The following is a 25,823-nucleotide window of genomic DNA, read 5'->3' as shown; positions in this document are numbered from 1 at the left end:
CCGTCACCACAGGCGGGAAGGCAAGGCAGGGGCTAGGACACAAAAGCGGGAGTTTGGGACTGTTGCTCTAAAGCCTGAAAGAACCCGGCCACTACGTATGTTGTTGCCATTACAATGAAGTGGGGGCCCCAGCTCCAGGATGAGACAAACAGGCCTAACGCAGTCAGTGGTCCACCCAGCCACGTCCCCACCACAGGGCACACTGACAGAGCCAGGATCCCAGCCGTGTCACGGCCATGCAGCCTCTCACCATCCACTCACCAACACCTCCCCGGCAGGAGTCCTGCTCACCATCCAGTCAGTCAGCCAAGATGATGCCCCACACACGAATGCTGTCAGGTGTGTTAGGAGACCGTCCGCCACGGTGATGCCAGGCGGCAGTGATGCTGAATGCCACTAGCACAGGCTGCCCCGGCAGCCCCTCCCCTATGAAGCTACAGGGCAGCTTTCTGAGAGATGGTCCCACAGCATCACAAGTGTCCGGCTGCTGAGACCCTCCCCCACCCTGCAGAACAGACGTCAGATTCCACAGGACAAATGGGGCCACTCAGCAGAAGGGCCCCCATCTTTTCAAATGGTGTGAACCAACCCCCCCCCCAGGATGACCCATTATTGTGATTTTGCCTTAAAACCCATGGGGAGAAGTCAGCCTATTTTGCGTGTTAACAGCCTCTGAGACAGTCAGTGTCACATTTCTTTGGATTAAAGTCAGGGATCTCTGAAGGAACTTCTCAGCCATTGTGTGGTTGGTTCTAGAATCTGGGTTCCACTGGGAGGCCCCGTGAGGGTTCTGTGCAGAGGGCCACCCTGGTGACCGTGATAAAACTGACCCTGCAGCGGCCTTGAGAAAACCTTGCACAGGTCTTACTTTACTATAAGACCGGGTCTTATATTAATTTTTGCTCCAAAAGATGCATTAGAGCTGATGATCCGGCTAGGTCTTATTTTCGGGAAAACGGTATGTAGCGTTCCCCCCAGAAGAATATAAATTTCTTCTTGACCTTAGAAAAATACCTAAGCAGAAATTTTTGAGTTTTTCCATCAATTATTTTACTATTAATATGACATTTAAAAATTAGATTGTGTGATTCCTAATGTGGACCTTAGTTTATGTATTTAATGTGGGTATTAGCTTATTTAAAATCAAATTTGCTTCATTGTAATAATACACATTGCTAAAAAGAAACTTGCTTTCAAATAATTATAGTCAGCTTAATTTTTTAAAAATTGTTAATAGACTTAGAAAGTTTATGTAAAACTCTGCAGTGTGTACTGCTTCCAAGGAATTCCTTTTCGGTGTCTTCCACGTCATGCCTCGTGATTTTTTCATACCTGTCTCCGGACCGCACCCCATTAGATGTTGGGGTCCCTGAGAACAAACAGCACCTGTGCAATGCTCACTCAGTGCTTCCTACAGCGCGAGGAAGACGCCCTACACTCAGTAAGTACCCTATGAATTGTGAGGTCAACAAAACCTCAAATACAAGAAAAATAGGCTTACAAACTTGTAGGCGGAGCCTTAGGATTCCTATTTGATCCTACAATGTATTACTTTGCTTCAGCTGTTCACACAAATGTTTTTGAAGACTGTTTATCCTTCGGGCCCATTTTAAATGAGTGGGCAGTTTCCGGCCCGTGGGTGGGGGTGGCCGAGGGCAGGTGGGGGAGGGGCCGGCCAGGCTGCCAGCTGTCGTCACACGCGTGCGCCGAAGCAATGATGCCCAGGAAGCTGGTGGCTCCCTCACAGCCGATAGGTGCTCCCTCAGCTCTCCCCACGTCCGCAGTGTAGCTCTCGGAGGACCGGCAAGACGGTGTGAGCCAGGCCCCACAGGCCCGAGCGCACACGAAGCATCCTTCTGCTTGTTGTTTCATGTCAACCTACATCCCGTTAACTGCGGTCTGAGCACCACGCGTGAGAGGCTGAGCAGAGTCTCAGAAGGTGTGAAAGTGGTGTGCACGCAGGGCTGGCCGCAGGGTATCCACACGTGTCAAGCAAGTAGATGCTGTGCACGAGAGGCTCCCATATGTTCTGGGCAGTGCAGGGTGGGCAGGACTCTGGTAAGTAGCACAGTTTGTTGAATAATTAAGTGACTAGCGGATGTCCTTCTATAGATCAAGTGACACTAATTAGTCTGTCCCAGCAGACCACGATGGATCCTTTTTAACATATAATAGTAAGTGGCAGAGCCAGAAATGCAGCTGCAGCCTCTGCAAGTTCCTGCCCTCACCAGCTCTGACCCAAGGACTTGACGTCCGCTGCATCCAGGCCTTGGGTGACTGAGGCCCACACAGTGTCCCCAGAGCATCCTGTCAGCGAATCCTAGTGCCTCTGGATGCTCCCAGGTCCTGCGAAGGAAGCAGGTGCGGGGTGGGCGTGCTGGGCACGGAGGCTCCTCCCAGGTCCTCCAGGCTCTGCCAGCACCCGCTTGACACCTCTGGAGAGGAATTTAGGGGTAACCGGGGTACATCTTCTGGCAGGACTTAATTGGAAGAAGTAAAATTACTGAGCATTTCCCTAAGAAGAGATTCTATGTAACAGCTTTTCTTCAAGTCCAAATTCCCGAACTGCTAAAGAAAGCACTGAGCCATCTGTCCCCAGGTCCCCTCCAGCCTCACCTGTCCATGCTGCCCGAAACGCCTGTGTGACCGCAGGGGACAGAAGTGCTGTCACTCCCCTAGCAAACGCTGTGTAACCGTGTGTGCCTTTATGTCCAGAGCCGCGGCCACTGCAGTTCTCCTCCCCACAGCCAGCTCTGTCCTCCGCCGGAACCCTGTCACCCTTCACGCCCAGCTCCACACTTCGTCGCCAGGAGCCCCCCTCACGCCCCGGCTGTGTGCACAGCCCGTCTTCTCTTAGCACAGGCAGGGTCACTCCTTGTATGCAGGTGTCCTCCTTTCCATGAGAATGTGAAATTCACAGCAAGGCCTGTTCCCTTGGCACAGGGATGGGTCTGCAAGGCCATCAGGAGAGACTTGATTGATGAGTGAGTGAGTGAATGAGTGAGAGAATGAATGAATGTTCGCCTGGGAAACTAGAAAAGTCCTGAAAATACCCAGATTAAAACACCACATAAAAGCAAGTCCTTAAGCGATATAAAGGATGACACGCATTAGGTGTTATCAGGAAATGTGTCACTCGCAAAACAAGTTCTTTAAAAGGGCTGGGTTCCCTCTGCATGTCGGAGTGGCGACAGGTTGTATTACCGTTAGTGTAACTGCCGGGCATCTGTATTTTCTCAGATAAATGTATAATCATAGAACGTCATGGGTTTCAAACTATAGGGAGGCTCGGGGCCCAGCCCAGCAAACACCCGATGCTCCCAGAGCTTGGTCCAGGAGAGCGTGGCCTCAGGCCGGGTCCCCTTGCTGCAGTGACCCATCAGCCTCAGGCTGAAGCAGACAAAGGGCTTGGCCACAGGTGACTGAGCGGGAATCAAGGGGCAGCTGGACTGCAGAACAAGAGAAGACAGCCACACAAAGCAGACCAGTGGCCTGGGAGGAGACAGCACGGCCAGCCTGACGGGCCCTGAGCCACGGGCTCACCCATTCCACATCCAGCGTAAGTGCTTGTGAGCGTGGCTGTGGTCCGTGGGGATCCCCTGATTCTCACTGAAAACAAATCCCGCCTCCCTGGGTGGCCCTGGAGGTGTCTGTAAGGCGCCCTCATTTGTGCAGTGAGAACATGGCGCCCCCAGAGCACAGGAGTGCCCCAACAGGATGGCATGGGCACCCCTGCACAGATGCCCACATGCGCCCTGGCGCCTCCAAGGACACGTCCCATTTCACCCTCATGCTTCACCCTGAGGACAAGCAGAGGAATTATCATGCTCGTGATTCAACAGACAAGAAACTGCTTGATGCCCAGAAATGCTAAGTTCCCATCTCAAAACAAACAAAACTGCCAACCGACCAAAACCAAAGTGCGGTTTCCTGTCTCTTCCCAGCCCTGCAGGGCTCACCAGGTGGCCCCAGACCCCATGAGGCTCCTCTGTGGTTCCCTAACTGGCTGGCCGTGCCACACAGGGCCACTCCCGTGGGTTGGGAATTCGGCATGTTTGGTGGAACCTGGACTACAGCCCGAGGTCCCAGGCCGTGCGGACCTGCTGTGGGCTCTGCGGTGGGCCTCACGGTGCTGTGCCAGGCGGTGGCCCCTGTGACGCTGTCTGCCTGCTCCCTCTGCCATGGCCAGGCGCCAGCTACGTGGAGGACTTGAAACAGTCCTTACTGATTACGACTAGACTTACATGACTCCCGCTGCACGACGAGGCCATGAAACCTGTTAAACACATTTATGGTCACGCTTCCCTCACAGATGGTGGATTTTTTCAATTCAAGAGTTCTGAGATGCAGCGTTACAGCTCTGTGATTCACGGGAGGATTCTCCCGGTGATGGAACACATGCCTCAAGTGGCTATATTTGGAAGTAGAGGGGACCCTGAGAGCCACCCCAGCTGCACTTGAGGAAGCCTATGCATTCAGACCCGTCTAAGGCAAGATCAGTCAGAAAGATTAGCACCTGCCTCACTGCCAGTCACCACACAGCCTGCGTGCTGCAATCAGAGCCTTCAAAGGACGGAAATAAATGGGAACAAATCTGTGCCTTCACTCCAAAGAGATTCTCCAGGTTACATGCGTGCAAATTACGCTCTGGCTTTCTGGGGTGCCTTTGGGTGCAAACACAGGATAGTCTGAACTATTCCAAAACAAAAGCATTTGCCTTTTCTTGTGGCTCAAAATTCAGGAATTATAGCTGTAGGCAAACATAGTGTGAACACTACGAGCGCCCCAGAATCACTGAGTCTCTGCAAAGAGGTACGTGAGTGCACTAGTGTCCTGAAACTTCTAGCTCTAACATCCAATTCTGAGCAATGTGTGGGTAAACTTCACCTTTTAAAAATACATGTTTTGTGCATCCACAGGAATCAAAGCTGAATGTCGTCCAATGATGGGAAGCTGGTGTCAGAAATGAGAGAACCTGGGCGAAATACACGCCACCACTGTTCACAACTGTCCCATCTGTGAGAGTCCCATTGATGTGTCAATGTTGATAATGAAAGCTATGCACTCGCTCATGTACTGAGTGGTAGGTACTGACCAGCTACACATACCAGGAAGTGTGCTGGGAAGTGGCGAGGAAGCAGACACAGAAATCACACCTGCTAAGTGCTGTAGGAAACAAATGAGGCCCTGGGGTCATACGACCTGTGAGACAGGAATGTGTGTGCCGACACCAGAGAGGAGGGTTAGCCAGATGAGGGCGGTGGGGGAGCAGAGCGGACAAAGGTCCTGGAGTGGGAACAAGCTCTACGAGTTCCAGAAACTGGAAGGGCGTGTGGGGCTCAGGGTGGAGTCCCTGGGTGGGGCCGCCCCACAGTCCCACAGGGACTCCACTGACGCCTTGTAAAGGAGTGGCAGGGCACGGGGTCATCAGCCTTGTGTTCTGGAAGGACTGCCTCGTGTCCTTGGGTACAAAAAGAACGGACTAAGCTGCTTTTAGGCCCATCTTGCTATCGCTGCCAAAATGGCCATGCACGGTAATATGAACCAATTAGATCCATGTGAAACAATGTGAATACATTTCAAAACACAATTTTGAATTTTTGAAGGTTTGCAGTTTGCAGAAAGATATCATAATACCGTTTCCACATATTTTAAACATGAAAAATTGCTACATATTGTATATGGCTATGTGAAAAGGGGAGGTGTGAATTCTGTGCAGTGGTTACTGCTGGAGGAAGGCAAGGGGCATGGGCGCTCCGGGGTCAGCACCATTTAAAGCATAAATGGCAAATGGTAACGTGTATTAAAGCTTATTTGGATGCATGACTATCTCATTATTACATTGTTTATGGTGTTTGAAATATTCACAATTCACAGCTTAAAGTGGTATTGCACATGTTTACATAGCTACCAGTATTTATCATTAGTCAATCCGGCCTACTTCTCTAACTATTGGAAGCCATACAATCTTAAACATAAATAATGAATCTCTAGGTACCAAAGTAACTCTTCAGTTACTGTATTCTCACTGCTGGAGTAACTGACTAATATATCCACTGTTTAAAGTTCCAGTCACATGGAAATGCAGGAAATTTAAATAAAAACCCACATTTTATAACTTTTAAAGTTCTAAACTCTTGATTTTAAGAGAGACACGTCCGCAATCACACACGAGTCACTGACAGTTGGGTTAGAACCTGTGCCTTTTCTATTAATCTCATCTGCTTATTTTTCGTTATTGGTATACATTAAAAATAAGGGGGAAACCCTTCTCTCCAATTCCTGTGGTTTTGGTTTGGTTGAGACGTAATGAACACACCCCGTTCTTCCTCCTGCGCTGTGCCTGCGTCGCAGCTCAGATGTAGGATGCCCGCAGAAGTGCCGGGCGGGAGGCTCACAGAACTTAGCCAAACTCGGCTCACGGTGGCCTGTCCTCAAACCAAGGACAGCAACAGAATATGTGAGATGCGAGTCAGGCGTGGCACGTGAGGAAGGACCTGGCACCGGCAGCCGTGTGGGCGTGGGTGCAAAAACCAAGTGTCTAGACCTTTGTCTCAAGATTGAGTCCAAGGAGACTGAGCTGCTGTTTGCCGTCTGTGGTCTCTGAGCCTCCAACTCCACACGGTCGGCACATGCAGCTGCCAGCAGACTGACTTCTGGGCATTTGCCCCTCAAACGTGGGTGTGAAGTGAATGGCTGCGGTGACATCAGGATGACAGAAGACACTTCCTCTCACAAAGATGATGATTTGGGGAAACATGGCTCCCACCTTGGCAAACACCACAGTAAGTCACCCAAGCCACAGCTCGGGCAGGCTGTGACGCCTGTGTGGCAGTGGACAGCACGTCCCCGCAGTGTCCAGTGTCTGCAATTCCGTGAAGACGTGGAAACTTGCTGAGTGCACAAGGCAGCTGAGGCAATAAAGCCAGGCAGTGACACGTGTCTGCCAGGCCTCCCTTGTCTCTGCCCAGAATCACAACACAGCTTGATCTTCTGTTCTGATGAGTTGTCCCCAGCACGTCCTTACCAGGCAGGTGTGGGCTGCAGTCCCTAAGCAAGAGTCACGCCCAGGGACTAGAACAGAGGGCTTTCAAGGAACTGCCCACTTGGGCCGGACTGCATTTCGGGGCTGCCCTGGGCCAGGGCCGCTCTGTACCTCCCACCGCCCCTTTCTGAATGGGGGCACCATGCTTCATTTCATACATCAACATGGCTGGGCCGCGGCACCCAGATGCCTGCTCAAACATCAATCTGTGTTGTCGTGAGGGTACTTTTTGGATGAGGTTAACATTTAAATGCCTGGGCTTGGAGCAAACCCGATTATTCTCCATATTATGGTGGGCCACGTCCAATCAGTTGAAGACACCACAGACCCCCCCCCTACCCCCTCAAGGAAGAGAGACTCTGTCTTCAGACTCCGGCTGCAGTACCGGCTCTTCACTGGGTCCCCAGCCCTCGTGTCTTCAGACTCACCAGCTCCACCCCTGCGTGAGGCAACTGTGTAACACGCATCTCCCCATCTCTGTGTGTAATACAGCATCCTGCTGGCTCTATCACACGGGTCTGTGGCAGTCCCCCTGTGCCACTCGTCACTGTGTGGGCATCTGGGTGGGTAGCTTATCCCTTTGGTGAACGCCCAGAAGAAAGTACCCAAGATGTACTCGAGCACCAGTGCCCATGGGTCATTCATACCTGGACTCGGAGCCCAAGAAGGACACACAGGATGGGATCCGGGGACCCTGTGTACATGGCAGGATGTGAACTCAGCAGGCAGAGGCTAACTGGGGCCGCCTGTACCCAGAAATGGCCCCTGGATGGCCCGTTCAGCATGACGGCCACCCTGGGAGTGGGGCCCATGTCCCCACCCCCTGAAGCCCAGCAGGCCTGTGGCTGCAGTGCCACTTCTGCAATGGGACGGCTAGGACTGGTTAGCAAAGGGTGCGGTTTTCACCGGGATGCATTTCCTCGGGGCACCGCCGTTAGCAACCAGGACTCAACAGGGAAGAAGTCTGGCTGCACCGAAGCTGCACGAGGGGGACCCAGAGAGACAGAGATGCTCCAGGGGCCCCGCCCAGCCTGGACCTGAGAGGAGCCTGCAGGTGACACCAGCTCTCGGCTCTCACACTACCCCACATGGTGCTCAGAGGCACAGAGGTGAGCTGTCCCCCCAAGCCGCTCAGATAGCAGAACTGTAGGCAAAGCAAATGTTCTTGTTTTAAGCCACTGTCTTTGCTCGTTCAGGTGCTATAACAAAAACGCCATAGGCTGGGTGGCTTACAAACAACCACCATGTACTTCTTACGCTTCTGGAGGCTGGAGGTCCTGGATCAAGGTGTCAGCCGGTCAGTGTCTGGTGAGGTTTTTCCTCCTGGGTCACAGATAGCCACCTTCTCTCTGTGTCCTCACACAGTGGAGGGGCCAGGGCTCTCTGTGGGGTCTCTCATAAGAACACTAATGCCGTCATGAGGGTCCCACCCTCATGACCTGCTCACCTCCCAAGGGCCCCACCTCCTAATCTATCACGTTGGGAGTTGGGTTTCAACATGAATTTGGGGGAGGCAGACACTCGGCCTATGGCAGCCACTAGGTGTGCGGGGTAGACTGTGGCAGCGTCACGCGTCCTGGAGCAAGAAGCCTGGTACCCACGCTGAGGCCAGGTCCGCACCCCACGGCAACAGGTGCTCTCGGCATCCAGCGGAAGAAGCTTGGTAAATGCTACTCTACTCCTGTATGACCAACTGATGGAGGCGACAAGTGACGTGCAAACCCCACATGGGAGACTTCTGCAGTCGTGACAGTGAGCAACAATGGTGGTGCAAGGCCACAGACAGATCCGTGTTGCCGCACAGCCAAAGGCCCCCCACGGCTCTGAGACTTTCAAAACATAGTAACAATAGCCTCTCACAGTAGTTACCGCTTAGAAAACATTTTACCTACATCATCTTATCTAGTGATTTATTTCCCTTTATGATTCTGTAGCTCTCAGTTCTGTAAAATTAACGCACATCCTACATCATCAAGCCCTCAAGTGTAAAGGTCCATCGATCTACATAAAGCAAACACCACAATTAAGCAGGAACACAAATTGTGAAGTCGCAGATTACGAGTGCTCCTTCAGGTCTGCCGTGCGCTCTGCTCCTCACCACAGGTCCTTGCACCTGATCTGCTGACCTCCCCGCACCGGCCTGCTCTGCCTCTCCTCTCATCCTTCCTCTCTATTTCATCTGTCAAACGCTCTCACGGTGTTTCCATTCTTTCAGAGCACGTGTCTCAGTCTGTTAGCACACAGGCATGAACGTAATTCTATTTTAATGCCTTTCCCCTTCTTAGAATTTGAGCTGAAGGGGTTGGGGAGTGGGTCTGTTTTACTAGCCATTGCACCCCCGGCACCTGGAACTTTGCCTGACCCGTGGTAGTCATTCGATAAATATTTGTGAAAGAAGGAAATTAATTTTTAATCCATCAAACACTGCCCAAGACATGCAGTGGCTTCACTTTCCAAGGCATTGTTCATTTTATTTTAATATCCTTTCTAGCAGGAGCTGGGTTGTTGGCAAAATGTAAGCTCCTGGAAGTTTTTATTTTATTCCAAAAGTCAGTGCTCATTCTCAATGATCTTGTAAACATGTGCGGGTACCAAGCCTATGATTTTAGCATAATTACAATAATTTCAAGAGAAAAACCTAAATCAAGGCCACGATGGAGACAGTAATCCCTTAAACCCCAGAGAAGGACAGACCTCCCCGTGAGTCACCAGGGGAAGAAGTGCTTTTAAATGACAGGGCTGGTTCCTGAGCTGAAAGCGACCGCCCCTCAGGCCAAAGCCTGAGATACTGCAGGCTCAGTGGCACTGCAGCTGCCTAAGTCATTCTAGCTTCCTGCAAAGCTATTATTACTGAGCAATTTATGCTGCTGGCATTTAGAAAACAACTAAATATGATGCCAGGTGGGGGCGTTCACAGCGTGGAGAGCCTCTGATTTGGTACAGGGACAAAGACGCCCAAAGTGTACTTTAGGCTGAAAAGAGACCCCTTGCTTCCCCATTGCCAATGCTGCTGCTCTTACTGGAATGGGTGGAAAGCAGATCAGAAGCTGCGGGGGCTGTGTGGAAAGATGAAGCAATTTCCTGATTCTTCCATTCTCCCAGTAACAGGCAAATGCTCTGCGGGTCAAGGTGGGGCCGTGCCCACGTGAACAGCAAGGCAGCATGAGCTCATCTCATGCAGCCATGACCCCTGCAACGCCTTTCCTCCTCATCTAAAATGCACATGTAACTCTCCTTTGCCTCCTCCCGGGCCCAGGACTGCCTTACATACTGCAAGCGAAACCTTTTAACTATTTTCCATTCTGTGCATTCTAATAATTGCCTTGCAATTAACATTAAAAGCTCAAAACACTTTTTATCTCATTGAAGTTTTTGCTTAGTTATGACCAGAAGAGGGAGTTGGAAAGCCAATTACCGTGAATTTGCAGATCCTGGGCTACTATTCCTGGAGCAAATCGGATGGCAATCAACAGAAGTTGCTTCTGTTGGAAGCGCACCCCGGAGAGGGGCACCCCAATACCTGGACACCACCAGCTGGGAGGAAAGGTCAAGGGCACGTCCATCAGGGGCGTCTAATTAGAGGCTGAGTGACTGCTGTTTAATGAGACACAGAGGCGGCGCCTACACAGGCAGGAACAGAGTGAACTCTTCATCGCCTGACACGACGCTAGAGGGGACTGGCAGGAAATTAAAATCTGACCTTCACGTGCCTGTAGTGGGTGGAGCAGAAAGAGAGCCTCTTATTACAGCGGTGTTTTCTTTTTCTTTTCCCTTAGAATAGTTGTGCGGGGTTGGGGGTGGACACAGAGAAGACGGCTCTGTAGCAACCTAAGGAATTTTTAAAAACCCTTTCTCATTTAATGTTCTGGGAGCCCTCACCCTGGGTGAGGGACCCCTGCGGAAGCCCCGCACAGACACAGGAGAATGGGGTCCCTGCATGGGGGTGCGGGGTGGGGGCGTCGCTGGAGAAGTGAATTTAAACTGCACCCCAGAATCTCGAAGTCTGAGCTAGTCACACGCAGGCTGTTTCAACGCAGCTCCTTTTCCTGGCCCCCACCCCCATCCCGTCCCGCCGTGATGGCAGGCACGTGCGCGCGCGCTCCACAGCACAGCGATGGGCTACTGACCCGTCAGCAGGGCGAAGGCTCCGTGAAAACAGCGCTGGACTTGCAGGAGCCCAGACCCCCCTACCAGGACCCCCGAGCAATCCCGGGCGGCAACAGGCGGGGCGGGGGAGAGGGAGCCCGGCGGCCGGGGGCGGAGGAGCACCGAGGTGCCAATCGCGCTGAGCCCGGCCTCCGCACAAACTCCAACACGTTCCTCTGGTCCCCCGGGTCCCAGGTCCGTGACGAACCTCCCCCCACCCCGCTTCCTGTGGCCTCGAGATGGTCCCCGGCAGCTCGGAAACCGAGCGGGACAGAACACCGGCCGGGGCCAGCCCCTCGTTAGGAGGGAACAGTCCGGCCCCGCCAATCTAAAACGTGGCCACAGCGCCGGGGCCGCCTCCCCAAGGCCGCTCCGCCGGGCCGCGGGGCGGCTCCTCCCCGGCCGGGCTCGGACTGGGCGCGCGGACGCCCGATTGGAGGCGGGACCGGCTGGTGGCCGCGGACTTTCGGGCGGCCCAGGACTGTGTCCTGCGCGGCGGTCGTCCCCCGCTTCCTGCAGGAGCCGCTGGGGACTGCCTGTGGGTCGGCCCCCACCTCCACGCGTGCGGCCCGGAAGAAGGTCCACCCACCCCCCGCCGCCAGGCCCAGATCAGAGCCCCCCTCCCCCTCCGGGCACCACCTCCCGAACGCGCTTCCCTTGTCCTCCGCCTCCGGGGGCGTCACGCCGCGGCCTTCCCCCTCGGGGCCCACCCCTACCTCGCCGCTCTGCGCGTCGCCCTCCACCCCGGCGCCCACCCGAGCCCGGGATGCGGACCCTCGCAGTGATCTCTGGCGCGCGTGCGTGGGCCTTCTCCCGGCACCTGTGCGAGCGCCCGGGGCGGGGCGGCGCCGTCCGCGCACCTGTGCGAGCTCCCGCGGGTCCCGAGCATCTTCCCGCGCCCGGGAGCGCGCCCGGGGTTCTCGGGGGGCTGTGTGTGGGGGGCAAGGCCGGCGGGGAGCGCCCCCTGCGCCCGGGTCCCCAGGAAGCGCACTCCCCCGCCCGCCGGGGGTTGGCAGCGGACCCCGCACTCACCCGCGTCGGTGGAGACCCGGCCGTTCCGAGGAGCGTGAGGCTGCGCTGCGGGGGCGGAGCGCAGGGGGCGGCTCCGGGCTGGAGCGCGCCGGCGCGGCCGCGGTCCGGGTCCGCGGGGAGGGTGGGGTCCGGCCCGCCCGCGCCCTGCGCTCGCTGAACCTTCCCCAAAGCACCCAAGTCTCGGTAGAAATGGGGTGAGTTACCTGTGCTCACGAAGGCCCCCCAGGAGGGGCGCGCAGTGCCAGCCAGACCCTGGTCCCCTCGTGAGCAGTGCGTGCGAACTCCCACCCCCCACCCCCGCCGGGAAACGGAAGGTTCCCTGCCCAAGGCGATGTTCCTGTGTCCTGCACCCACCTCCATCCCCTACGAAACCGTGACATATGGAACTGAGTGTTCATATATTTTGGTAAAATTAGGGAGGGTGCATTGTTGACATAGTCAGTGGTTAAAACCTATTGCCGACAACAGTACGTATAGATTCCAGAATAAGAAAGGAAAACGCTCAGAACACTGAAATGGATGAAACGTTGGAGCTTGTTCTCCTTCTAGAAATGTGGCCTCCTCGCCTCCAGCTCCCTCCTGCGCGCACAGAGCCAGGCGACCAGGAACCTCAAAGCTCGAACCTCGGGTGACTAGGAGCAGGCTCTCCGAAGACCTACAGGTGGCTAAGGGCACATCTCGGAGCTGCTTCCTGCCATTTTGGTTCTAATTAAGACAGGACCCCTGACTGTAGAGGGGGTTTTGAAAGGTTTTTGTACAAAATAATGATTATAGGTTTACATAGGCACAGGGGGCCTATTCTTGACGTTTTTCTTTTCTTAAAATTTTGCTCTTGAGTGTCTTTGGTGGTTACGTAAGTCATGTGCCAGAGCTCATTCCCTGGGAGCACCCTTAAGGACATTTCAATCAGTTGCTGAGCAGACGACATCACGTCAAGCTGGGATTAAAGAAGCAGAAGCTGATCGGACTGCTGCAATGTACATGCACCCACTGACATTACCAGTTAAGCCCAGCAGCCGGAACAGGCCTTTTGGGGGCTGAAAGACTTTCCATCATGCCCCATTTTTGTTTTGTTCATTTTACTCCAAAAAATATTTCTAAACCTCCTGGGACCTTTTCAGTGCATCTGTTTACGTTACCAGTGCGCACCCTACAGCACCGACTTTGGGGTGTCTGGAGTGGAGTTTAAATTCATTTGCCCAGCGATGCCTCCAGCCGCTCCCACCCCTATCCCCCATCCTTTTCAAGAGCAAGGCTGAGCCGACCCACAGCTTCAGCCTTCATCTGGCTTCCCCACCCACCTCTGTGGGTGAACCTCCCCCATCCTAGGTGCGGTTGCCACTCAAGCCCTGGCCTGTCGGTCCCTACCATGCCGCACGCTTCCGCAGGTCTGGGAACACATCGCAGTTAACTTTGCTTCCCACTGGGTCTTACAATGCTTGGCGTGGACTAGGCTCTCAATAAAGATTTTCTGACAGTGAAAACCTGAACGCCTGAACTTAACCCCTACGCCACCTGGTAGGAGCAGTATGGAAACCCGGGGCTCTCCGATGCAGAGGTCATTTTTAAAGGGCACTGTGGCCCCAGTACGTCAGTGGGGACTGCAGAGGACCACCCCGTCATCTGAGGAGGAGTTCGCAGGAGCCACAGACACCTCTGGGGCCCTGAAACTGAGCCTGGGTGAAAATGCTGAGGACGAGGTCCTCTCCTAAGCATTAAAGAACATCTAATTCGGGAGGACCCCAAGAGTGATATCTCACTATTTCAATTTTCCCTGCTTGGGAAGTGGCTCATCATGCGAGGTAGCCTCGAAGACGTGTACAAAGGTGTCACCGAGCAAAATTGTGCCTGGAAAACATAACGAAGCTCATGGGATGGTTCTGGGAGTTGTGTCCACCCAGAATGCTGGCGTCCAGTGACCAGGTCTGGGGCCCAGGGACTCTGATCCCGTTTGGAAGCTGCGGGAGCCATGGAGCCAGCCAGCTTTGGACGTGGACAGATAGGGTTTCAAACACCAGTGTCACCAAGTGCCAAGTCTTGTGAGTTCTGGGCAAGACATGAGCTATCTGTACCCCACCGTCCACTTCTGTAAAACGGGGACTTGGGGGTCCCTCCCCATGGCGAGTAGCCGAGAGGGTGCGTGCCCTGCACTTAGGGCAATGGACCTCAGCCCTAGGGCGGATGAGTCAGCTTGTCACCTGAGAGTCTGTCGCCATCCCCCTGCTGTGCGGTCTCCCTCGGTGCTCCCAGGTCTGCGTCAGACGCGGAACAGTGAGGTGGCTGGTCAGTCACTCCCTTGTCCTGGGCCCTTTAGGACACTAGCTATTGTTTTCCTCCTGTGCTAATACCAGATACCAGACCATTTCCCCCCGAAGTGTTTAAGAGCCGGTCTGAGTTCACACGCTCCGCCTGCCTTCCAAAAACAGGCGCCGAAACTCCAGTAGCTGTCAAGAACTGATCCAATAGCTTCAAAGTAGTCTGAGTTTCTTGGCATGAAAAATTAATTGGAATTTCTGTGTTGGCATTGGAAGAATATTCACCATTTCATTTAAAAATCCTGTCGCTGTGTGTAAAAGCAAAGCGGTCTTCTCCACAGACGCCCCCCCCCCCCCCCCCAGTTCCACTGGCCTCGCCCCACGCAGCTCCTCCCACAAGCACGGGTGAACTGGATGCATGTTTCTTCTTCTACGGTTGCTGCTGAAATATCCTGCGGTTCTGTCCTCACGTCCCAGGGTTCCCGAGTGCCTTACAAGCCAGTGCCCGCCGCCCCATGCTCAGAAAATGGGGAGCTCCTACGCTCCAAAGTATTGCGCACGTGCGCACCATGTGCCAGCGGGGTCACTGCAAGTACTGCGTGCAGTGCCGGGTTCTAGATCCTGCTCCCGGGCCCTGAGCGAAGATCCCGCTCCGGGGCCCTGAGTGAAGACGACAACAGAGATGCACCTCCTAACCCTGAGCCCGGGGCCAGCGCCACGATGTCATGGGCCCAGCTCAGTCATTGTGGGGTCAGTGAACGGCTGGAGCCTCCCAGACTGAATGCTCGTCCCACGGTGGCAGCACTTTCATTCAGGGGCCCACGAGCTCCCGCAGGCAATGTGTTCTCGTCAGTGAGCAAATCCACCATCACTGAATAGCCGGTAAGTTTACTAGTGTTGATCCTAACAAACCTGCTTTCGGAAAAGAACTAAAAGTTGAGTAGTTTTTAAATTACTATCATGTGTTCATGATATTAGAGCAAGTTACCGTGTTTCCCCAAAAATAAGACCTAACCAGAAAATAAGCCCTAGCATGATTTTCAGGATGACATCCATGAACATAAGCCCTACTGCGTCTTTTGAAGCAAAACTTAATACAAGACCGGGTATTTTCCAGGAAACAAGGTACCTGCAATTAAATGATTTCCCGTAAAGCTATATAGTATATCTATACGAGTGCATATAGTGCTGCAAAATGCCTACATATAGACACTCACACACACACACTCACTCTAACACACACGTGACTCCAGGAAGTGGTGGGGGCCTGCTCCCGTCGCAGAGGAGACACACGTCAGACGCTGATGGTAACTGTCATGGCCCACAAGGTGGCGAAGGAATCCTGGTCCTGTCTAACCCAAGTCCTGTTCACATGCCCCAGGAAAGGCTGTCTTCACAGTGAAAGAGTGGTCGTGCCTGGGAGCAAATCAAGACGCTTGTGAGCACAGAAACCAGGCTGCACATGGTCAAGATAAAACTGGTGTCCTAGGGCACCTCACAGCCTCATGCTACCACACTGATTTCCACCCCATTCCGAAAATGTCGTACTGAGCGTTAAAGGTTAATTTTTGGGTTTCAAGGGCGCAGTGAGTTATGCTGAGGTTGGTGGCGGCAGTGGGCGCTCGTCTTGCAACAGGGGGTGAGTCCTGCTCTCGATGTCATCTGGCAAAACTCTCACTCGGGACCTCTGTGAGCTTGCCCTAAATAACTCGGGCACAGAAAACAGCAGGGCTGGGATGCTGCAGTCCAGCCCCCCGGCACCCAGCAGCAGAAGACACCCGAGGGACGCAGGAAGGACCCCGGGAGGGACCCTGGAGCAGGAGGCCTTTCCCACCACGCCAGAGGGGGGCCCCTGTGGCCAGGACACATCTTATTGTCAAATAAATCGGTTCTAAATCACCCTACGGTCACGCAACAAAGAATATTAGCACAGGCTCTGGGGATGGGCCAGGTTAAATAAGTCAAAAGCCCAAATCAAAACGTGTCCACTAAGCCACGTATGTCACTGCTGATGAACTAGCAACTGCAGAACCATGGAAGCTTTCACGTCATCCCGACATATGGTCTCCATAGCGAATCCTCAGGTGTGTAAATAAATGAGGACCCTCCATCACACGGTACACTCTGCTTAACCCAATTCAAAGGTTCTTACCTGGCGCTTCTTACAAAGATGGTCAAGTTAAAGTGAGGGCATTAAGGAAGGCCCTCCTCCTGAGTGGCCAGGGCCCTTATAAGAAGGAGAGTCAGGCACAGACACGCACAAAGGGGCCACGTGGAGATGGGGACACACAGGGCAGAGAGCCACCACAGGCCAGGGACACCGCGGATGCCGGCCAATGGCAGCAGTGGGAAGAGGCAGGAAGACCCTCCCAGGGCCTTGGGAGGGAGCGTGGCCCTCGGGCACCTTGACTTCAGAATGTGAGAAAGTCCCTGCTGTCTGAAGCCTCGTGTGTGGCCCTTTGTCACGCAGCAGCCCAGAAGCTAACGCAAAGGTTGGGCACAAAGGTTAGGTGTCTTTTCTGCATAAGAGTGCTTTCCAGACCCTGTCGTGATGGTTGGTGGCTTGTTTTTCTATTTTTACTCTGTTATGGACTGATACCTTTTCAAAATACAACAAAAGTGAATTACCAGGAAAGTAAGACTTTTTTGAAAAACACAAAGCCATTTCCTTAGTATAAAATCATTCTGTCACATTGCTATGCATGTCCCACACACCGTCTCAAGTCAGTGCTGGCAGAGAGCTGCACATGGCTGAGGCCCAGGGCACCGGTGTGACGAGGGACAGACAGAAGCCCAGCCGGCCTGACAAGGGACAGACAGAAGCACTCAGCTGGTTTTGAGACACCCACGTTTGTGCCGCCCTTGCAGAGACCCCAGCACACGGTGGCCTGGTTGCAATACCCCACCCACAGTCTTTCCAAACAATGTCTTATTGCGCAATCAGGCAATGCATTTGTGAAAAATTAGGGAGCCCCCGGGGGGCTGAGGTATTGGGCCCTAAGCTATGTCCAGTGAATGCGTGCAGAAACCTCCCAGCCTGCCAGCCAGGCCTCCCGTCTCCCACCAGCTGTGCCTCCCTGCTGCTCTCGGGGGCGTAGGGGGCCAGCAACCACTGTTGGAAAACGCTGCCTTCAGCCTTGGCCGAGTGCTCTGCCCCTGACTCAGCTCACAGTTGCTGCTATAATAGAAGCGGCTTTCCACTCTTTGGGCTGGAGCCTCTGCTCACAGCCCCTGGGAAGCAGGAGGGGGTGCCCGGTGGCAGCCAGGGCACAGCTCCGGGCGTGGGCACGTGCCCTCGGCCACTTCCTCCTGGCCCCACCACCACCCGGAGTCCTGTCCTCTGAGCAGGTCGAGGGCAGGGTGCGTGGGGCTGGCCGCCAGCCTTTCCAGCTCCATCTGGCTTCTGCGCTGACACCAGCCACCTGTCCTGAGAGGCCCTGTCCCTTGCCATGTCCCACTCTGAAGCCTGTGTGAGGTCGGGCTGTGAGGGGACTCAGTAGGAGGGAAGTGCAGGTAACCAGGTGAGGGCCTAGCTCCGTCAGAGGCTTTGCCGCCTTTTCCTGCCACCCCAAGGCTGACAGTGCCACCGAACGTGGGCCCGTTCCTCCTGGAAACCACCCATAATCATACAAACATGTGTGTCTGTCCCTTCCAGCCAGACCCCACGGGTGCTTCCAAGCCAGCAGATAAACGTGTGCTGTATGTGGCTGCACCAAGGAGGCGGGCAGCAGGCCTCCATCCCCTCAAATGTGGTCACCATCCCAGGCGCTGCTACCTGCACAGCCACTGCCACCAGTCCGGCCAGCTGCCCTGGCGGTAAGGCCGCCTCTGCCAGACACCTCCAGTCACATGTCCACTGCTGGGGGCGCATGGTCCCCAAACCAGCGGCCTCCCTGCTGGCCCCTCCCCTGCCGGCTTGCAGCTCAGTCTTTGCAAACTGGCTCCACACACACAGTCGGCAAGCCCGCACGCCTGCTGCGGGACTGTTTCACCTGCAGGGGCAGCTGCATGCACTCAGCCTGCGCCCATCACAGAACCACATGGCCTTCCCACCCCCCCTCTCTCCAGAGGCTGCAGGCTCAGATCAGAGTGACAGCACAGGGGGTTCTGGTGACAGAGGCGCCCCTCCTCCTGGCTGGCACATGGTGCTGTCTCCATGTGCTCGCATGCTGCGGGACAGCTTGCTTCAGACCCTTCTTATAAGGACACACGTCCTGTCTTGAGGCCCCATCCTCACAACCGCATCACCCCACGAGGGCCAACTCCAGACACCATAACACTGGGGATCAGAGTCCAACACATGAATTTGGGGGACACAGAAATTCGGTCCATAGCACTCCCCTCAAGCCACAGAGCTGAAGCCTGAACCCCCGGCGATCACCGGTCACCTCTGCCTGGTGTGTTCGCTGTGCCATTTCCTTATGGCCCCTGGAAAGAATATCATTTTGCTTTTACAATTAAAAAGAAAAAACGTTATCATTTGTTGACAAGTCTGGAGAAAAGCTCCACAGAAGCTCCCCTGAGCCTCCGTCGCTGTGCTACCACGTCACTGTTCCCGTCAGCAGGACTGTCCCTTGGTCCCATCACTTCCCCTCCCCGATTTGGCACTTCCCCCGCCCCTGCTGAGCCCACCTGCTCCTCCTGCCTGGCCCTCAGGTCTCTGAGGCCATTTGTGTGTTTGCAGCAGGTAGGACTCGGTCGAGGAGGTAGCCTGGGACTCGGGGGACGGGCCGTGCTCCCCACACCACTCGGTCCGCCTTAGGGAACAGCAGCGTGACAGCATGTCAGCCAGGCCTGTGGCCTGGAGCCAAGGGCCTGCATTTTGGTTCTCACCTGGTCCTTGCCTGTGGTGAGTGGGCTGTGGGCGTAACCAGCTGGGGCTGGATCCCCAGCTCCCTCTGACGTCAGGCCCCACCTCGGCTTGCAAAGTGGACTCTACAGAAAACAGTAAGTTAGGGAGCGATTCCCAAATCTGGAAAAGCCGACTCCTTCCCACGGCCCCGCGTCAGAGGGAGCGGAGGCTGGCCTCTTGCGGACCAAGTGCGGGAGCAGGTAAGCCTGCTGGTTTGTGCGCCCAGGTGGGTTTTGACCAGGAGGCACCAGGCTGAAGAAACTGAGTGAAGTGGGGCTGTGGGGTGTGAGGAACCCAGCGTGTCACCTGGCGAGCTGTCCTGGCAGGCAGGCTGCCTGGAGGAGGCTGCGATGACTAGCCAGGCAGCTGTTCCTCTGTTTCCTGCACAAGGCCCTAGAGGACAATGGCTGAGGCCATCTTTCTTGTCACAGAACCCCCTCCACCCAGGCGGCATCTACCCTCAGTGATGCTGTTACATGGCAGGTTAGAAATCGACCCAATTCCTGAGATGTGCCCAGGGCTGCCGCCCAGCTGACTGCTGCAGGTTTCCTGCGGAAATAGTTGTTTTTTAATCTACAGGATTCTGTGAGCTCCCTGTGGCTGCTGTGACAAACTGCTGTAAAATTAGTGGCTAAAACAACATGAATTTATGTCTTACAGTTCGTAGGTTAGAAACCCAACATGACCGAGGTGTTGGCAGGGCTCCTGCAGGGTCTGGGGAGAACCGCTTCCTCTCGCGTCCAGCGTCTAAAAGCCCCCGGGCTCCCTGGCTTCTAGACCCTTCCGTCTTCAAAGCCAGACACATAGCATCCTCAAACCCTCCACACACGCACACTCTCTCCCGCTCGCTCTGACCTGTTTCTGTCCTCACGTGTTCTTGTCTGACTCACGCCCGGTTACTTCTCCCTTCTATGGAACCCTGTGAGGACACTGGGCCCACCCAAATAATCCAGGATCATCTTCTGTCTCCAGATCCTTAGTTTAGCCACATCTGCAAAGTTCTACTTGCCAGGTAAGGTCACATATTCACAGCGTCTGAGAACCAGGATGACAACACCTTGGGGGGTGTTATTCAGCCCCCACAAGCCGCTGTGGAGGTGGAAGCGCTGACAGCGTGTGGGAGCCGCCTGCTTCCCTCTGACTCTCCAGCACAGCACAGGCCCGGCCCACCGCCCGGCAGTGGAAGGAGTGAAAACACTGAGAGTGAAAGTATGAAATGGCCAGAGTAACCCCGGAGGCAGGTCCTGCAGGGCTGACAGGTCCTGCTGGAAGGAGCATCACAGCAGCATCTGCCACCTACTGGACAGGATGCCATGCTCAGCGCCACATCGAGGCCCCTGCCCTCTGCCCTCACTGTCCCCTTTCGATTTCCCTTCTCCCTGCAGGAGGTTCCTACTCGCTCCATCTTACAGATGAGAACACTGAGGCTCAACCATGGACCCTATGAGCCCAGGGAACGTGCACAAAGGCTCCTGTCCCTGAACGAATCCAGTGGTGACGTCTACTATGAGTCTGTGACGTGGGAGACCAGGCCCTAATCTACCATCCATGCAAATCTGGACGTGCGTCTATCGAACTTGCTTAAAATACAGTCTGTTAACATGTCCCCTACCAGCAGGTGTCTCTCTCTCTCAGCTGGCTGTGACGCTGAGTCCCCCCAGGCTAGGGGTGTCCAAACTGCAGCCCGCAATCCATTGTTAATTGGCCCGCAGCAAATTCCAAAAATATATTTAGTTTACTTAAATAAACCAGGTGAGGCAATACGTACTTCACCTCGAGTGAGTGGCCCGGCTGTTTGTGTATTTTACCGCATATGGCGCTTGGTGAAAAACGTTAAAAGTTTGGACACCACTGTCCTAGGCTATAGATTCACCGTCACGTTGTATCTCCACTAAAGATACACTCAAGGCAGTTGAAATATGGGCTGCAGCCCCTGCTGACATCTGTCAATCAGTATGAAAAGTTCCCTGTAACGACCGAAACAAGATATTGTACATTCAAATTACAATAGCAATGCTCTGGTGAGTCAGACAGAGCGAGGCCCAAGACACGCGAGAGCAGCCAGCAGCCAGCAGAAACCAGGCCCATGAGTCCTGCTTTTCTTAGCGACCAGCCCACGTTTCGCCTCAGCTCAGCGGACACTCAGGTGGACACTCGGGACGTCCTGAGCGCGGCGGATGCTGGCAGCAGCCCTGCCTGCACACACTACATGCTAGTGGCACTGTCCCCTCACCCCACCCCCAAAAGTGGTGACAACCAAGTGCCTGTAGACATTGCAAATGTCACCCCCGCAGGGGGGGTGATGCCCTGGTTGAAGAGCTAAAGACAGCAGGGTCCCTACCTGAGCACCCCCAAAGCGAGCAATTATGTTCTGATGAGCAGAAGGGAATGAAAGAACGTCCTCGCTGCTCACCTAACCAGCCTCGTTTCCGTCTGCCGCCTCCAACCAGCACCCGGCAGGTGCCAGGCCTTCTAGGTTGCAGCTCGGTTCTGGTCCCCTCACTTCAGGAGGCCCAGTTCTGTGCACACAGGGTGTTGGAGCAGGAGCCCCAGGAAAACGGGGCAGATGGAGCAGCGGCAGCGGCAAGGGCTCCCTGCGCTCACCCCGGCTCCCCACTGCCTCCCGCACACACCACTCACCACCGTCATCCAGCAGCCTTTGCTTCCCGTCACCAGGCAGCTGTACCTCGGGCTGCCCACCCTCCTGCACGGCGCTCTACATGAGCCACACTTGCAGACGCCCTCCAGGTCCTACGTGCAGGCGGTCTGCTGTGACGTTTCCAGCCAGCAAACCACTTCACTGCGAGCTTCGTTATCACTGCCATTTAAGTAAGCGCCCGGAAAACCTCCTCGGTTGCGTGCAACGGTGGGTTCTGTGGATTCGCTTCCAGCCCTTTGTCTGCTCCATGCCCTGGCCGGGCTCCAGAATGCAGGGTCATCCAGCCCTGGCGGAGCCCCAGCTGCCCACAGAGGGGGCCACATGTTACCTCCCTCCTTCCTTCCCTGTCACCAACCCTGTCATCAAATTTTGGCAAACTCTGCTAATGACCATGGCTGACTCCTTCTGCTGGGACAGCCACGAACGTTCAGCCACAGGACAACCGATTCACAGGGGCTGCCTGCCTCAGAGGGTCCCCAGGGACGGGCAGCCCCAGTCCCAGCATCTGCCACTACCTGGCAGTCAGCGTGGGCACAGCTCCCTAACTGGAAGCCCAAGTTCTCCTGTGGGAATGGGACTGGAGGACACCTACCGCACAGGGCCATTCTTAGGAGACCAGGCAGATGTCCCTTAGTGACTGGTTCCAGAAGGCCTGCGCAGGGCTCACTGCTCCAGAGCCAGACGTGCGGGAGGTGTTGGGCGGAAGGAGAAGCCGGGACGGACAGAGCTCTGCCCCTGCGCTGCTCAGTCACCCCGTGAAGCAGGCCAGGGTGAGAGCCCTCCCTGCACAGGGGAGCAAAGTGCTGCGAGCCCTCCTCCAGGCCTGGCTCCTCGTGCTTAGCCTCCTCCCACACAGCACCATCTTATTAGCAGGAGCAGAAGTGGTGCCCCCACTGCCGGGAAGGCGAGCGAAGCACCCAGAGCCCACCGCCAGGGCCTGGGCAGTGTTCTGAGCCCTACGAAGACCCTCCGGCCTCATCCCAACAGAAGCCTCGGTGCCCAGGAATTCGTGGGCCTCCTTTTCAAGGGTTAATTCTTCCCCAGCTCTTTGGAGAGAGTCCCAGGGAGCAAAGCTAAGCCAGAGCCAGGCTGGGCCTGCCAGCTGCCTCCTCTTTTCCACCGGAACAGACATCGCCCTGACAGCCCCTTGCAGGGAGCACAAGGAGCATGTTGTGTGTGTGCCTGTAAGTATGTGAGTACACGTGAGTGTGCACGAGTGTGGCTGCGTGTGCGTGTACATGAGTGTAACTGTACGTGTGTGCACGTGTACATGTGTATGTATATGTGAGTGTGTGAATGTGCATGTGGAGGGGCAGAGGTCATGAAAGGAGCAGTGGTTTCTGAATAGGAACCAGTGTGCCCTATACTAGCACTGACACACCGGGTATGCACGGGCAGCAACGTGCCAGAAAACAGTCCACAAGAATGTGACACAACCATTCACTCATTTTTCTTAGGACAGTCACTCAATTCTTTACAAAGGAAATAAGTGAAATGGCTACAACCTGCACACACGCTGCATCCCCCAATAAACTGCAACTTGTGTCTGATAGAATGTTCTCTGCGTCTACTGCTTCTAAGCCCTTTACTCATAAAAGTCCCGTTTTCTAAAACACTTCCACGCATGTGAAATCTGGAAACTGCCAAACCCGTCTCGTTGCTAGAGCTTAAATTGTATCCACTTTGTAGGTGAAGAAACGAGCCATAAAATACTCCTCTTTCGCGAGGACCCAGGACATTCGCATTGAATCTAATTTACAAAAACGTTACAGGAAAAGATAACTCTAGGACGTGATGTAGAAAATCAAATGACTCCATTTGCAAAAATCCCAGTTCTAAACAGCTTGTCAGAAATAGCCGCAGAAAGCGAAGTAGGTGATGTATGTGTCACCCAGTGTGTGCTGCATCCTTCAAAACGGGTATCTAGCCCAGAGTCACGGAGCCAGAGACATGTTCTGGACATGGGAATGGAAGCATCCTGTTCGCTGTTCGCGCATCCATGGCTTATGCTCTGACCATCAGGGGCTTACAAGCCATGGTGTGCAGAGCACAGGACAGACCTGAGGGCGTGGGGCGCGTACTCTCCTGTGCTGGGACCAGGGCTCTGAGCAGGCCCAGCCCGAGCCACTGCAGAGACCCTGTGTCCCCTGAAGGCGACACTAGCGGGAAAGACCGTGCTCCCAACCAGAGGCCCAGACAGCAAAGTGCAGAGTCCTCAGAGCTCGGCCAAGCTGGATGTCCACTCAGAGAGCAAGCTGGGGTCTGATCCGACCTCTGGGGCACCCCTGCAGTGGGGAAGCACTGGAGGGGGTGGCGCACCGACCAGCGGGGCAGAGAGATGGGGGTTGACAAGTGGAGGAAAGCTGCCTGGAAGCTCAGCTGGCTTCCAGGACCCCCGCCCGTCTCACTGCCCAGCCTCCATCCACAGGAGCGTCGGGATTGGGCCCACCGTCTGTCTGTCCGTCCATACCACAGCTGGGGACCTGCTGTGCTATTTCTCTGAGTCTGGGCACAACACTCGGACATCCGGTTAACTCTTTAAATTCCAAGTGTCAGTTCAGATATGACCTGCCTCCCTCGAGGCCAGGCAGGATAGCTCCTGTCTGGGCCCAGGTGCCCTAGGAGAGAGGGCCTGGGGCATAGGGTAGTGGGTGCCCAGTGGCCTGCAGCTTCGTAACAAAGCCCAGCCACTTACTGTTCACAGGCGACACCTCCCGTTAGGCTGGCAGGCCCACCCCATCTCCCATGTCCCTCCCCAGAGACATACCTGCGTGAGTGGCCACCTTGGATCACAGCAGCGGCAGAAGCCAAGTCTCTGTGTAGAGTTGGGTCTCGGCATGGGAGCTCCTGGCCCAGGAGATACGGGTGCCCCCGGGACCTGCATGAGCAGACGGCTATGCACTGGGCTCCGCCAGGGCACACGATCAGTCACTGGGGTGAGCCCTGCCCTCACCCGCCCCCCAAGCCCTCAGTTCTCTGAAAGGAGACATAAGACCCACCCAGCAGGCCCCACCTCTTGCCTCTCCCTGGTTAAATGTCACCCCCTCCGATGACAAGTCTCCCATCTCAGGGTTGGCCCTCAGCCCCCTGCCCCCGGGACAGCAACAGCACCCACCCTTAACAGGCCTTCAGCTCTGTCCCCACCACCAGTTCCCTCAGCTGCTCTGGCTGGATGGGTAGGGAGAGCTGACACCACCCACTGGGCACTGGGCACGCACAGGAGAGCCCCCCCCCCCGCCCCCGGTCCTCGGCCCCACTGTGCAGGGAGCAGAGCCCAGGGGCCAGGTACGGGTCCCGTCTTCCAGCTTTGTGCCACTCTGTCCCCGGTAGGAGCCTCCCCCTTTGGACACAGAACCTGTATCCCGGCAGCACTTACGCGTGCACAGTCCCCAATGGGAAACCAGGAGTGATGGGGGCGGGGGTCTCCTCCCTCAGCCCTTGGAGGCTGGATGTCTAAGACCAAGGCCCGGCAGATCTGCTTCCTGGTTCATGGACGCGTCTCCCCGTGCCTCACACGGAGGAGGGGAGGGAGGTCTGCAGAGTCCTTTACAAGGACACTGGTCCCATTCTGGGGCCCCACTTGTGACCCCAGGCCTGCCTCCTAACACCATCACCTTGGAGCTCAAGGTTCCAACACGTGGATTTAGGGACACAGTGCACAGCATTGGCCCAAACTCACCCACACCTGTGGTCTCGACGCCCAGATGGGAGCCCAGGTAGGCGAGAGTGACACGGGACTCCTGGACTATCGAGTCTCTGAGCCGCTGGGCAGACAGCAGCAAGGAACCCGGGCAGATGCATAAGTGGGTCCCAGGTGCCATGTACACGCTGTCC

The 25,823-nt window shown here is 55.3% G+C and overlaps 1 protein-coding gene across 11 annotated transcripts in view; it reads right to left on the bottom strand.

Annotated features, from left to right (window-relative positions):
- KBTBD11 (kelch repeat and BTB domain containing 11) overlaps positions 1 to 22,987 on the bottom strand; it is a 31,624-nt gene extending 8,637 nt beyond the window's left edge. Inside the window, exon 1 of one of the 11 annotated variants that reach the window (XM_074329280.1) lies at positions 22,582 to 22,987. The gene's annotated coding sequence lies outside the window, so the exon portion shown is untranslated. The other 10 variants (XM_074329276.1, XM_074329283.1, XM_074329279.1 and 7 more) reach the window with 10 other exon arrangements.
- Positions 22,988 to 25,823: the final 2,836 nt, after the last annotated feature.

The sequence above is a fragment of the Rhinolophus sinicus genome, linkage group LG04, assembly GCF_036562045.2.
Source record: "Rhinolophus sinicus isolate RSC01 linkage group LG04, ASM3656204v1, whole genome shotgun sequence".
NCBI lineage: Eukaryota > Metazoa > Chordata > Mammalia > Chiroptera > Rhinolophidae > Rhinolophus > Rhinolophus sinicus.
Note: the sequence above shows the minus strand (reverse complement) of the source record. Positions and strands in the feature narration are given on the sequence as shown.